Raw genomic sequence first — 13,025 nt, forward strand, 5'->3', positions numbered from 1 at the left:
TAAGCCACGCCCATACTTACATCGGCGCGCACTTAAAGCCCTGCACCTACTCTGGGGATGGCTCATGGCTGCACAGAGGAGCCTTGAGGGCAAAGGTCACATCAAACTTAGTTCAGATTCCTCCTGGGTTCGGCTCTGTGCTGAAGTTTCCAAGGGGGGCCACTGGGGACCCTCATCACACCTGGGCAGCAAATGCTGCACTCGAGGCAATGGGACCTTCCTGTACAGGGCAGGGAAGTGAGCGCTCCATAAATACATTCACAATGACACATGCACGCTGCAAGGGCTGACAAGACTCCCTGGAAGTCACCAGGGTGACGTCAATGGTAAACAGTACACTTCCCATCATGCCCCGGGCGCGGGCCGGGCAGATGTTATTAGTCAGCAGAGCCGAGAGTTTCACTTTCAGGGCCGGATACTCACTCAGCGCTGCTGCTCCCATCAACCCGGGGCCCCCTGTGGCACCCCCGCTCACCGAGGCCTGGAGGCAAGAGGAGCCCAAGAGCACACGGAGTCAGGTACAGGCGCACCCCGGGGGCGGGGGGGGGGGGGGGGGGGGGAGGGGTGACGTGATTAGGACGGGGCGTGGGAGGGGGGGGGGGTGACGTGATTAGGACACCGTGTTTGGCATTACCACGTGTCTCAATACCACGTCATTGAGCAGGTGCATTCTGGGACTCGCAGTCTTACTTTGGTTCGCTTGTGATGGCGCTAAAGATTGCAATAATAATGTATAAAGGGGCAGATCACTCCTGGGGCCACGTGCCCCTATGACGTCACCGGTGCGCCTACTTATGGCTTTAGGACCGACTAACTTAGATTAACTTTTTCGTTTTACTGCTTGCAGCGCAGTTTGTTGCCCCATGATGAACCAAGACTACATCTCCCAGAATGCACCAGTTTGTTGAATAAAAGCTGAAGGCTAGTGTTCCCATCCCAGATCTATTCAGTACTGAATCTCTTGTAATCTGGCAGCTCCCGAAGAACTAACAACGTTTTAACTGCCCCCACAGCAGTCTCCCAGACTGGTTAGGAGTCTCCGGAAGGAGATTACTTGTGATCAAATCACTGTAACCATTACATCCTATTTACACTTAATATTACACCAGAGCATGAGGTAATATTATACCAGAATATGATGTAATCTAACACCCCAGAGTAAACCCCACCCCACCCCCCGCAGGTGGGGAGTGGCCGTTCTGATGGAGGGGGCAGAGCTGGTTGTGCACACTCACAAACACGAGTCTGTGGTTTTCAGGCGTGCACGAGAAAGGTTTTCAGAATTAAAAAATAAATAAATCCGCAAATAGGATGATGCCTGCAGGTGTCGACTTACGGTTGTTTTTAATTTTGTGAATCGGCCGGTTGCATACACAGGTAGGACTGAATAAAGGTGTCGCGTGTCATGGGGCCCTGGCAGCTCTGCAGAGAGCGCCAGGTGCAGTGTCCCAGAGGGTTCATGCCTGGCAGCAGAGAATGAAGCATTTCCTTCTCCGCCTGGCTCCCTCCATCTTTTAAAGAGGCAGCAGCAGAGCAGGATGGCAGCTGAGCAGGCTCTGACACCAACAGGGTCCCGAGAGTCCAAGGGGAGGGGCTCTGGGGTGGCACTATGCACCTTAACCAGTGGCCAGTTTTGGGTCTGGCCTAGAGACCGGTTTATCTGTTTCACTAGCTTCATGTAATACATATTTATATAATGTGTATTTATGATCTACACACGCACACACTTTGGGTCAGCCCTGTTCTTCCACTGGCCTGTTCAGCTGTCATTCCATTTGGCTCCCGCCCCCACTGCATACAGCATGAGTTCACTGGGTTTTGAATGCACGTGCACCAGGCGCTGTGCAATCCTTGGCTCGGTGCTGGGTTTTGAATGCACGTGCACCAGGGGCTGTAACATCTCAGGCTCTGTGCTGGGTTTTGACTGCACGTGCACCAGGCACTGTGTCACTCCAGGCTTGGGCTTAGTTTTGCATGCACGTGCACCAGGCGCTGTGCAATCCTTGGCTCGGTGCTGGGTTTTGAATGCACGTGCACCAGGCGCTGTAACATCTCAGGCTCGGCCTGGGTTTGGAATGCACGTGCACCAGGCGCTGTAACATCTCAGGCTCTGTGCTGGGTTTTGACTGCACGTGCACCAGGCACTGTGTCACTCCAGGCTTGGGCTTAGTTTTGCATGCACGTGCACCAGGCGCTGTGCAATCCTTGGCTCGGTGCTGGGTTTTGAATGCACGTGCACCAGGCGCTGTAACATCTCAGGTTCGGCCTGGGTTTGGAATGCACGTGCACCAGGCGCTGTAACATCTCGGTCTTGGTTTTGACTGCACGTGCACCAGGCACTGTGTCACCCCAGGCTCGGGCTTAGTTTTGCATGCACGTGCACCAGGCGCTGTGCAATCCTTGGCTCGGTGCTGGGTTTTGAATGCACGTGCACCAGGGGCTGTAACATCTCAGGCTCTGTGCTGGGTTTTGACTGCACGTGCACCAGGCACTGTCACTCCAGGCTCGGGCTTAGTTTTGCATGCACGTGCACCAGGCGCTGTGCAATCCTTTGCTCGGTGCTGGGTTTTGAATGCACGTGCACCAGGCGCTGTAACATCTCAGGCTTGGCCTGGGTTTTGAATGCATGTGCACCAGGTGCTGTAACATCTCAGGCTCGGGCTGGGTTTTGACTGCACGTGCACCACTCAGGCACTGTCACCCCAGGCTCTGGCTTAGTTTTGCATGCACGTGCACCAGGTGCTGTGCAATCCTTGGCTCGGTGCTGGGTTTTGAATGTACGTGCACCAGGGGCTGTAACATCCCAGTCTCAGTGCTGAGTTTTGAATGCACGTGCACCAAGCGCTGTAACATCTCAGGCTCGGGCTGGGTTTTGAATGCACATGCACCAGTGGCTGTGAAATCCCAGGCTCCGTGCCTGGTTTTGAATGCACGTGCACCAGGCACCATGCAATCCCTGGCTCAGTGCTGGGGTTTGAATGCATGTGGACCAGGTGCTGTACCGTCCCCGGCTCGGTGCTGGGTTTCGAATGCACAGGCACCAGGCACCATGCAATCCCTGGCTCGGTGCTGGGTTTTGAATGCACGTGCACCAGGCACCATGCAACCCCCGGCTCGGTGCTGGGTTTTAAATGCACATGCACCAGGCACCATGCAACCCCCGGCTCGGTGCTGGGTTTTAAATGCACATGCACCAGGCGCTGTGCAATCCTTGGCTCGGTGCTGGGTTTTGAATGCACGTGCACCAGGTGCTGTGCAACCCCTGGCTCGGTGCTGGGTTTTCAATGCACTGTTGTATAGCATTTTAGGACCTTAGTGTAATTTTCCCGATTCATGCCCTTATATAGGTATAAAGTACTTGTTAGACGGACCGGGAGGGTCGGCCGAGACTACGGGGAGAGGTCTCCGGGGAGAGCCGTCTCCAACGACTGTACAGACAAGTAACTTCCCCCCCACAGACGGACACCACACAAGGTTGAAGGTTAACGAGACTTTATATGCAATTCTTAGGTTACGATGATATGATACAAGGAGGTCTGGACTCAAGGGTCCCCTCGATTCTAGTCTCTGGTTTGGGAAAAGGGTAGCGGGACAGTCTTGTTACCAATGAGTGGAAAATAGCTCTCAATCCTCGAGCTCGGCGTTCTAGATGATCGGGCCGCGGCGGAGCCAGGCAGGTCCCGAGATGGACGAAGGAAAACGACGGTCCGCGGCGGAGCCTGCAGGTCCCGGTGAAGATGATGGTTACAACGGTCCGCGGCCACGCCAGCAGGTCCCGACGACGATGAAGGTGATGAAGGTTGCGGAGGTTGTGGCAGCGCCAACAGGCAAGACGATGGTGCACAAGACAGGGCTACGGCAGCGCCAGTAGTCCGTCTAGGATGAGTTCCTCTTTACGTCTCTCGACTCCAAGATACAACTGCCTTCCTGCTCTGGAGCTGCCCCAGTTATAGGGCTGGTGTGCTTTGATGTCCGGACCCTCGCACTTGGAGGTCGGGAGGTCCGGGATGAGGGAGTCCAGACACCCAGCAGGGGGGTGGAGCCAGTGCCCGGGGAGGCGATGGGCGAGCGGCACTTGGCGGGGGAGAACCATCGGCACCTCTTTCTCCCATTGACTTGCCAAGTAGCCCGCTCACCTCCTGGGTGGATGGTGGTGCCGGGATGTCTGAGGCCTGGCCAGGCCCAGGGTTGAGGTCGGCCGGGGGCCAGGCGGCCACGTGGTGGAGTGTCCAAGATGGCGCCCCAGGATGGGCGCGTAGGCCGGCAGTGGATCGGGCCCACGAGGTTGACATGCTCGAGGGCAGGGGTCCCTGAGGGGACGGAGGACGTGCAAGGGTGGTGTGTGGTACCTGTATGACCGGCTCAGGCCGGGTCGGGCCGGGGGAGAGCGGCCTTTCATGTGGCCTGTCCAACATGCGTCCCCCCCAGCTGAAGGCGGGGAGAGTTACCCATCCTCTTGGGGACTCTCCTCGTCGAGGCGGAAGAACCGGGACAGGCCATCCGCGTTGGCGTGATCTGGCCCAGGCCGGTGTTCGACTGTGAAGTCCATACCTTGTAGGGAGATGGACCAGCGTAGTAACTTCGGGTTTTCCCCCCGCATCTGCATCAGCCACTGCAGGGGTCGGTGATCGGTCTGTACCCGAAAGTGTGTGCCAAAAAGGTAGGGCCGGAGCTTCTTGAGGGCCCATACCACAGCGAAGGCCTCTCGCTCTATGGTGCTCCAGCGCTGTTCTCGTGGTAGGAGTCGTCTGCTAGTGAAGGCCACCGGTTGATCAAGGCCTTCGGTGTTCACTTGAGACAGGACTGCCCCAATGCCATGGTCGGAGGCATCCGTCTGGACGACGAACTCCCGGCTGTAGTCGGGGGCCTGGAGCACAGGGGCGGAACACATGGCGGCTTTCAATTGTTCAAAGGCAGCTTGACACTCTGGGGTCCAGTTGACTTTCTTGGGCTGGTTTTTCGACGTGAGTTCTGTGAGGGGTCCCACTATAGTACCATAGTCTTTCACGAACCTTCGGTAGTAGCCGGTGAGGCCCAGAAAGGCTCGTACCTCGGTCTGTGTGATGGGGGACTGCCAGGACTGGATGGCGGCAATTTTCAGCTGCAGGGGGGCCACCAGGCCGCTTCCCACCTGGTGCCCGAGGTAGGTTACAGACCCTTGTCCAATTTGGCATTTGCTGGCCTTGATCGTGAGGCCAGCCCGCTGTAGGGCTTGCAGCACTGCTCGGAGGTGGTGGAGGTGCTCGGACCAATGGTGGCTGTATACAGCGATGTCGTCTAGGTAGGCGGCGCTGAATCCTTCGAGCCCCGCCAGGACCTGATTGACGAGACGTTGGAATGTCGCTGGGGCGTTCTTCATGCCGAAGGGCATGACTGTGAAATGGTAATGGCCATCGGGTGTGGAAAAGGCAGAACGTTCTTGCGCCCGGGGTGTGAGGCCGATCTGCCAGTAGCCCGCCGTCAGGTCGAAGATACTGAGGTAGCGGGCAGCTCCCATGCGGTCGATCAGTTCATCTGCCCGGGGGATGGGATGCGCGTCTGTTCGGGTGACCGCGTTCAAGCCCCGGTAGTCGACGCAGAACCGAAGTTCTGCGGTGGTGCCGGGGGCAGCTGCTTTGGGGACCAGTACTACAGGGCTGGCCCAGGGGCTGTCTGAAGTCTCGATGACCCCGAGGGTGAGCATCTTGGCTACTTCTTCCTGGATGCAGGCCCGTACCCGATCTGGCACGCGGTAGGCCCGGTGGCGGATAGGGGGGCTGTCCCCCGTGTCTACATCGTGCACACACCAGGAAGTGACACCTGGGGTGAGGGAGAACAGGCTGGCGAACTGGGATAGGAGAGCTTGACATTCCTGACGTTGCTCTCCGGTGAGGGTCTCCGAGAGTCGGACCCCATCCACGGAGCCGTCTTGCTCCCGAGTCCGTAGGAGGTCAGGGAGGGGCTCGGAGTCTTCTTCAGCCCCAGTGTCTGTGGCCATCAGGAGGCTGAGTTCTGTACGCACAAAGTGGGGCTTTAGTCTGTTAGCGTGGAGGACCCGGAGTGGGTTCCGGGAGGATTCCAGGTCGATGAGATAGGTGGCCGGGCCCTTGCGCTCGATTACTTTGAAGGGCCCGTCCATTTGTCTTGTAGGGCGCATGGCTCAGTGGGGGACATCACCCATACCTGTTGTCCAGGTTCAAATTCAATGGATGAGGCATTCCGGTCATACCACTTTTTCATGTCTTCTTGACTGGCCTCTAGGTTGGCTTTTGCTAGTTCCCGGAACCGCCGGGTCTGGTTGCGGAGGGTTAAGAGATACCGGAAGACATCTGGAGGGTTCTTTAACGGAGGCATCTCCCAGCCTTCTTTGACTAGGCTGAGCGGCCCTCGCACTGGGTGTCCATATAGCAGTTCAAATGGGCTGAAGCCCAGGGATTTCTGGGGGACCTCTCGATAAGCGAAGAGGAGGCACGGCAGCAGCACATCCCACTGGCGACGGAGGGGCTCTTCCAACCCCCCGATCATCCCCTTGAGCGTGCGGTTGAACCGCTCAACGAGTCGGTTCCCTTGAGGGTGATAGGGGGTCGTGAATCGGTAGGTGACCCCGCACTGTTGCCAGAGGGATTTCATGTATTTAGAAATAAAGTTCGTGCCTCTGTCGCTGACGACTTCTCGGGGGAAGCCCACACGGGAGAAGATCCCCATCAGAGCCCGGCCGACTACCGGGGCGGTCACAGTCCGCAGAGGGACAGCCTCAGGGTAGCGGGTGGCGTGGTCCACCAGCACCAAGATGAATCGATGGCCTTGTTTTGTGCGCGGGTCCAGGGGCCCCACAATGTCTATTCCGACCCTCTCAAACGGGGTAGTGACCACGGGAAAGGGTTGTAGGGGAGCTTTTAGCTTGCGGCCGCTCTTTCCACTGGCTTGGCACGTGGGGCAAGATCGGCAGTGCTGGTGCACATCGTTCCTCATTTTGGGCCAGAAGAAGTGGGTCACTAGGCGACTGTAGGTTTTATCTTGTCCCAGGTGTCCTGCCAGGGGGACATCGTGGGCCAGGTTTAACAGAAAGTCTCTAAAACGGAGGGGCACCACTAATACTCGGTTGCTCCCCAGCTCGGCGATTCTTTGCTCGCTGTACAGCAGATCATTGTCCCAGTAGACCCAATGAGTTCCGGAGGTATCCCCTGCGCTTTGGGCGAGCGCTTGCTGGCGGAGTCCCTCGAGGGAGGGACAGGTCTTCTGTTCTTGGCGAAATTGTTCTTGCGTGGGCCCCCCCTCTTGAGGCCACCGGTCGAGGTTAGCGAGGTCGGAAGGTTGAGCTGGTTCGGGGGGGATGTCACGGTCGGTGTTTTCGGCTGGGGCGACCGGAGGCGGTGGCGCCGGCCATTCGGGTTCTTCTGGGCGGTGGTTGGCACGGGCGGCCATGGACCGGGTGGTGACGCACGCCCAGTCCGGGACGCCTAACATCCCCAGGTGTTCTCTTCGCTCCACGGTTGCCCACGGAGAGCTTTCAAGGTCATTCCCCAGGAGGCAGTCTACGGGGGCATCGTCTCGGACCGTTACTTTCAACATGCCGGAGACCCCTCCCCATTCGAAAGGGACGCAGGCCATCCGACACAGACTTTCCGAGTTATCGGCTGATCGTACAGGGCAGAGAATGTTCGGTAGATACTGTTCTGGGGTCACCAGGTGACAGCGGACGGCTGTTATACTGGCCCCGGTGTCACGAAGGGCTTCGGCCCGGCGTCCATTGATGCTCACCCATTGGCTGTACTTCTGGGTGTTAGCGGGTAGGGGGACCCGCGGGACCATGTCTTTCCCCCCTAAGCATGCTAGAGCCATGGCGGCTGGCTCCCACTCCTGATGCTCTTGTTCGTATTCTTCCTGCTCCTCGGAGATCTGTTCTTCCCCTAGGGCTGCAGCGGCCATTTGGCGGGGTCTTGGGCTCTGGTACTGCGGGCAGTTTGGGTCGTTTGCATAGTGGCCGACTCGTTGACATCGGTGACACGTGACGTTGGCTCTGTACCCCGGTCGCGCCGGGGTGTTGCCCCGGTTGGCCGGGGGGGTGGTGCTGGTAGCGGGGGCGACCGGAGCGTTGTCTCTTCCTCGTCCTTGGCCCCCTCCTCCTCCTCTGGGTCGGTGCTGACCATTGTTGTTCCGGTTCTGTTCGTAGGACCCATTCCGGCCCACTCTGGTGATTTCCCACCGGTCAGCCTCGGCTGCGAGCTGCCGGGGATCCGTTAATTTGCTGTCGAGGAGGTGCTGGCGGAGTTCAATGAAGCAATTGTTCGACAGGTGCTCCCATACCATCAGATTGAACAGTTGTTCGTAGGTCGTGACGTTGCTTCCTCTGATCCAGCCCTCGAAGGCTCGGCTAAAGTATGTTACATAGTCCACCCAAGTTGTACCCGGGATGCGGGTGCAGTCTCGGAACCTCTGACGGTACATCTCGGGTGTGAGGCCATAGCGGGTGAGGAGTGCCGCTTTCATATGGTCATAGGAGGTCATCTGGTGGTCCGGGAGCTGTAGCAGGGTGTCGCGGCCCTCATTGAGGAATCTCCCCCATAGACCGGCTCCCCAGTCGCTTCTATCGATCCGGTGTGCAGTCATAGCGATTTCATAGGCCTTAAACCATTGCTGGATGTCGTCCTCTCGGAAATATTCTCGTACAACATCCTTGGGGATGTGTACCTTTTTCTCTGTGGCCCCTGAGGTGTGGGGTCGCTCGGGCACCCCTGCTTCTTTATTCTGTTTGCGCAGGTTGATCTCGGCTAGGTTCCGTTCGTGTTCGTACGCCAGTTTTTTTTCCTCGAGCTCCCTCTGTCTTTGTTTCTCCTCTCTTTCTTCTCGGAGACGCAGGTGCTCTAAGTTGATTTTTTGTTCGGCCAACTTAAGTTCAACGTCCATTTTGAGTCGGGCCATTTCCAGCTCGTGTAGTCGGGTTTTTTCTCTTTCCTGGATCTCGTCTTGCGAGAGACCCGTTCTTCGCTCTTCAGGGGCCGTGGTGGTTTTTTCTGCGGTGCTTTGATCGGGGGTTCCGGCAGCCCCGGTCTCTGCCCAAGATTCTAGGGCATGCTTAAAATCGTCCTTGGTGCTTAGTCCGGTGGTAGCGATACCCAGTTCGATGCAGAATTGTTTCAGTTCACGATGGCTGTACTCCTCCAATTTCTCCATTTGGAATTTCTCGGTTGATCCGCTTTCTTTGGTTGTCATTGTGATTTCGTCGTGGGGTGAGCTACTCTCTGTACGTTATGCGGTGATTCGGATCGCGCCGCTGGCCACCAATGTTAGACGGACCGGGAGGGTCGGCCGAGACTACGGGGAGAGGTCTCCGGGGAGAGCCGTCTCCAACGACTGTACAGACAAGTAACTTCCCCCCCACAGACGGACACCACACAAGGTTGAAGGTTAACGAGACTTTATATGCAATTCTTAGGTTACGATGATATGATACAAGGAGGTCTGGACTCAAGGGTCCTCTCGATTCTAGTCTCTGGTTTGGGAAAAGGGTAGCGGGACAGTCTTGTTACCAATGAGTGGAAAATAGCTCTCAATCCTCGAGCTCGGCGTTCTAGATGATCGGGCCGCGGCGGAGCCAGGCAGGTCCCGAGATGGACGAAGGAAAACGACGGTCCGCGGCGGAGCCTGCAGGTCCCGGTGAAGATGATGGTTACAACGGTCCGCGGCCACGCCAGCAGGTCCCGACGACGATGAAGGTGATGAAGGTTGCGGAGGTTGTGGCAGCGCCAACAGGCAGGACGATGGTGCACAAGACAGGGCTACGGCAGCGCCAGTAGTCCGTCTAGGATGAGTTCCTCTTTACGTCTCTCGACTCCAAGATACAACTGCCTTCCTGCTCTGGAGCTGCCCCAGTTATAGGGCTGGTGTGCTTTGATGTCCGGACCCTCGCACTTGGAGGTCGGGAGGTCCGGGATGAGGGAGTCCAGACACCCAGCAGGGGGGTGGAGCCAGTGCCCGGGGAGGCGATGGGCGAGCGGCACTTGGCGGGGGAGAACCATCGGCACCTCTTTCTCCCATTGACTTGCCAAGTAGCCCGCTCACCTCCTGGGTGGATGGTGGTGCCGGGATGTCTGAGGCCTGGCCAGGCCCAGGGTTGAGGTCGGCCGGGGGCCAGGCGGCCACGTGGTGGAGTGTCCAAGATGGCGCCCCAGGATGGGCGCGTAGGCCGGCAGTGGATCGGGCCCACGAGGTTGACATGCTCGAGGGCAGGGGTCCCTGAGGGGACGGAGGACGTGCAAGGGTGGTGTGTGGTACCTGTATGACCGGCTCAGGCCGGGTCGGGCCGGGGGAGAGCGGCCTTTCATGTGGCCTGTCCAACAGTACTGTATCCTTATATAGGCATAGAAATCATAACCATATTAAGATATAGCTCATGCAGTCCTAATACGGCATGGCTACTTCCACTAGTTCCGAAAATCTACAACGATTTCTTGGAAAAACCCGCCTTCAGCAGTCAGGGACCTCCCCTTGCTTGAATATTGATATGTCCAAGAACTCGTGGAGTTTTCAAAGAACTGAGATCCTTTGATGACGTTATTATGTCCACCTTTACGTCAAACTCAGCACCTTCAAGGTATAAATATGCCCACACTTGCCCTAGCAAACACACAGTGGTTTGGAGCAGTTCGACTATCTACTTGCCCGACGCATCTCACTGCGGCAAGGGCCGAAGGAAGCCGACCCTCCAGCAGACACACTGAGAGAGACGCTGTCTTTTCTCCGGCCGAGAAATCCAGCTCCAGTGTTTCCAAGCTACCCTTGAAGGTTGTTGGGAAATCGAGTCTTGAGAGAGAGATACCAGACCTCCTTCATTCTAAAACCAAGGTACGGAGCTGATTAGACCCTAAGATAAATTTTGGATAGATTCTTGGCATAGAATACTAAACTTATGCTACACCACACTTACTTCTTCCCTCGTACTAGACTTAAGTTAGGTACATCAGGGTAGGCCTATTCTAGAAGCACCAGTTGAGTACTATTAGTATTTATTATTTATGTATGTATTCTATGTATTTTATGGCTTAGAAACCATATCATGCTTTTACAGTATTCTTTTATAATACTCTTCATACTGTACGCATTGTACTTTGCAACCAGTATTACGATTGTAGCAGTTCATTTCTTCAGTATGAGAAAGAAGACTGTTCAATAAATACCTTTTATTGAAAACCCCCGTCTTTCTATTTCTCTTGCACCTCTGGTGAAACGAAGCATGCACAAATGACTGAGTAAAATATCTATCTATTGTTTCCGCGACTCTAGAGATACATTTCTTATTCTTGGTAACAAAGTTGTCATGTTTTATGCGGTTCTCAGAAACTAATCCCTTCTTGTTTATTCAAGAGTTTCTAGTGACCTCTGAGCTAGCTGGCACTCACAATTAAGTCTAATTTATTCGATAGAGACCTAGTCGACTTAAGTCCTACATCACATCTATAGGATATGTTATTCCAATGCGCAGAGCCTATTGGGGATATAGGAACTACACTACAGCACGTGCACCATGCGCTGTGCATTCCTTGGCTCGGTGCTGAGTTTTGAATACACGTTCACCAGGCGCTGAAACATCCCAGGCTCGGGCTGGGTTTCGAATGCACGTGCACCAGGTACTGTACCATCCCAGGTTAGGGCTGAGTTTTGAATACACGTTCACCAGGTGCTGAAACATCCCAGGCTCGGTGCTGGGTTTTGAATGCACGTGCACCAGGCGCTCTACAATCTCCGACTCGGTGCTGGGTTTTGAATGCACGTGCACCAGGCGCTGTACCAGCCCCGTCCCAGTGCTGAGTTTTGAATGCACGTGCACCAGTCGTTGTACCATCCCCAGCTCGGTGCTGAGTTTTAAATGGACGTGCACCAGGCGCGGTACCATCCCTGGCTCGCACTGGGTTTTGAATGCACATGCACCAGGCGCTGTGCAATCCCCGGCTCGGTGCTGGGTTTTGAATGCACGTGCACCAGGCGTTGTACCATCCCCGGCTTGGTACTGAATTTTGAATGCATGTGAAACAGGCGCTGTACCATCCCCGGCTCGGTGCTGAGTTTGAATGCATGTGAACCAGGCGCTGTCCCATCCCCAGCTCGGTGCTGAGTTTTTAATTGGACGTGCACCAGGTGCGGTACCATCCCTGGCTCGCACTGGGTTGTGAATGCACGTGCACCAGGCGCTCTACAATCTCCGACTCTGTGCTGGGTTTTGAATGCCGTGCACCAGGCGCTGTACCAGCCCCGTCCCAGTGCTGAGTTTTGAATGGACGTGCACCAGGCGCAGTACCATCCCTGGCTCGCACTGGGTTTTGAATGCACATGCACCAGGCGCTGTGCAATCCCCGGCTCGGTGCTGGGTTTTGAATGCACGTGCACCAGGCGTTGTACCATCCCCGGCTTGGTACTGAATTTTGAATGCATGTGAAACAGGCGCTGTACCATCCCCGGCTCGGTGCTGAGTTTTGAATGCATGTGAACCAGGCGCTGTCCCATCCCCAGCTCGGTGCTGAGTTTTGAATGGACGTGCACCAGGTGCGGTACCATCCCTGGCTCGCACTGGGTTTTGAATGCACATGCACCAGGTGCTGTGCAATCCCCGGCTCGGTGCTGGGTTTTGAATGCACGTGCACCAGGCGTTGTACCATCCCCAGCTCGGTGCTGAGTTTTGAATGGACGTGCACCAGGCGCTGTACCATCCCTGGCTCGTACTGGGTTTTGAATGCACATGCACCAGGCGCTGTGCAATCCCCGGCTCGATGCTGGGTTTTGAATGCAAGTGCACCAGGCGTTGTACCATCCCCGGCTTGGTACTGAATTTTGAATGCATGTGAAACAGGCGCTGTACCATCCCCGGCTCGGTGCTGAGTTTTGAATGCATGTGAACCAGGGACTGTCCCATCCCCAGCTCGTTGCTGGATTTTGAATGCATGTGAACCAGGCGCTGTCCCATCCCCGGCTCGGTGCTGAGTTTTGAATGCATGTGAACCAGGCGCTGTCCCATCGCCAGCTCAGTGCTGAGTTTTGAATGGACGTGCACC

The 13,025-nt window shown here is 56.2% G+C and overlaps 1 protein-coding gene across 2 annotated transcripts in view; it reads left to right on the forward strand.

Annotated features, from left to right (window-relative positions):
• Positions 1-332: 332 nt before the first annotated feature.
• Positions 333-13,025, forward strand: part of LOC147736538 (apolipoprotein L3-like) — an 80,947-nt gene continuing 68,254 nt past the window's right edge. Inside the window, exon 1 of one of the 2 annotated variants that reach the window (XM_086953275.1) lies at positions 333-518. The gene's annotated coding sequence lies outside the window, so the exon portion shown is untranslated. The remainder of the gene's footprint in view (positions 519-13,025) is intronic. The other variant, XM_086953277.1, reaches the window with a different exon arrangement.

The sequence above is a fragment of the Lissotriton vulgaris genome, chromosome 1_2 (genome assembly GCF_964263255.1).
Source record: "Lissotriton vulgaris chromosome 1_2, aLisVul1.2, whole genome shotgun sequence".
NCBI classification, from domain to species: Eukaryota; Metazoa; Chordata; class Amphibia; order Caudata; family Salamandridae; genus Lissotriton; species Lissotriton vulgaris.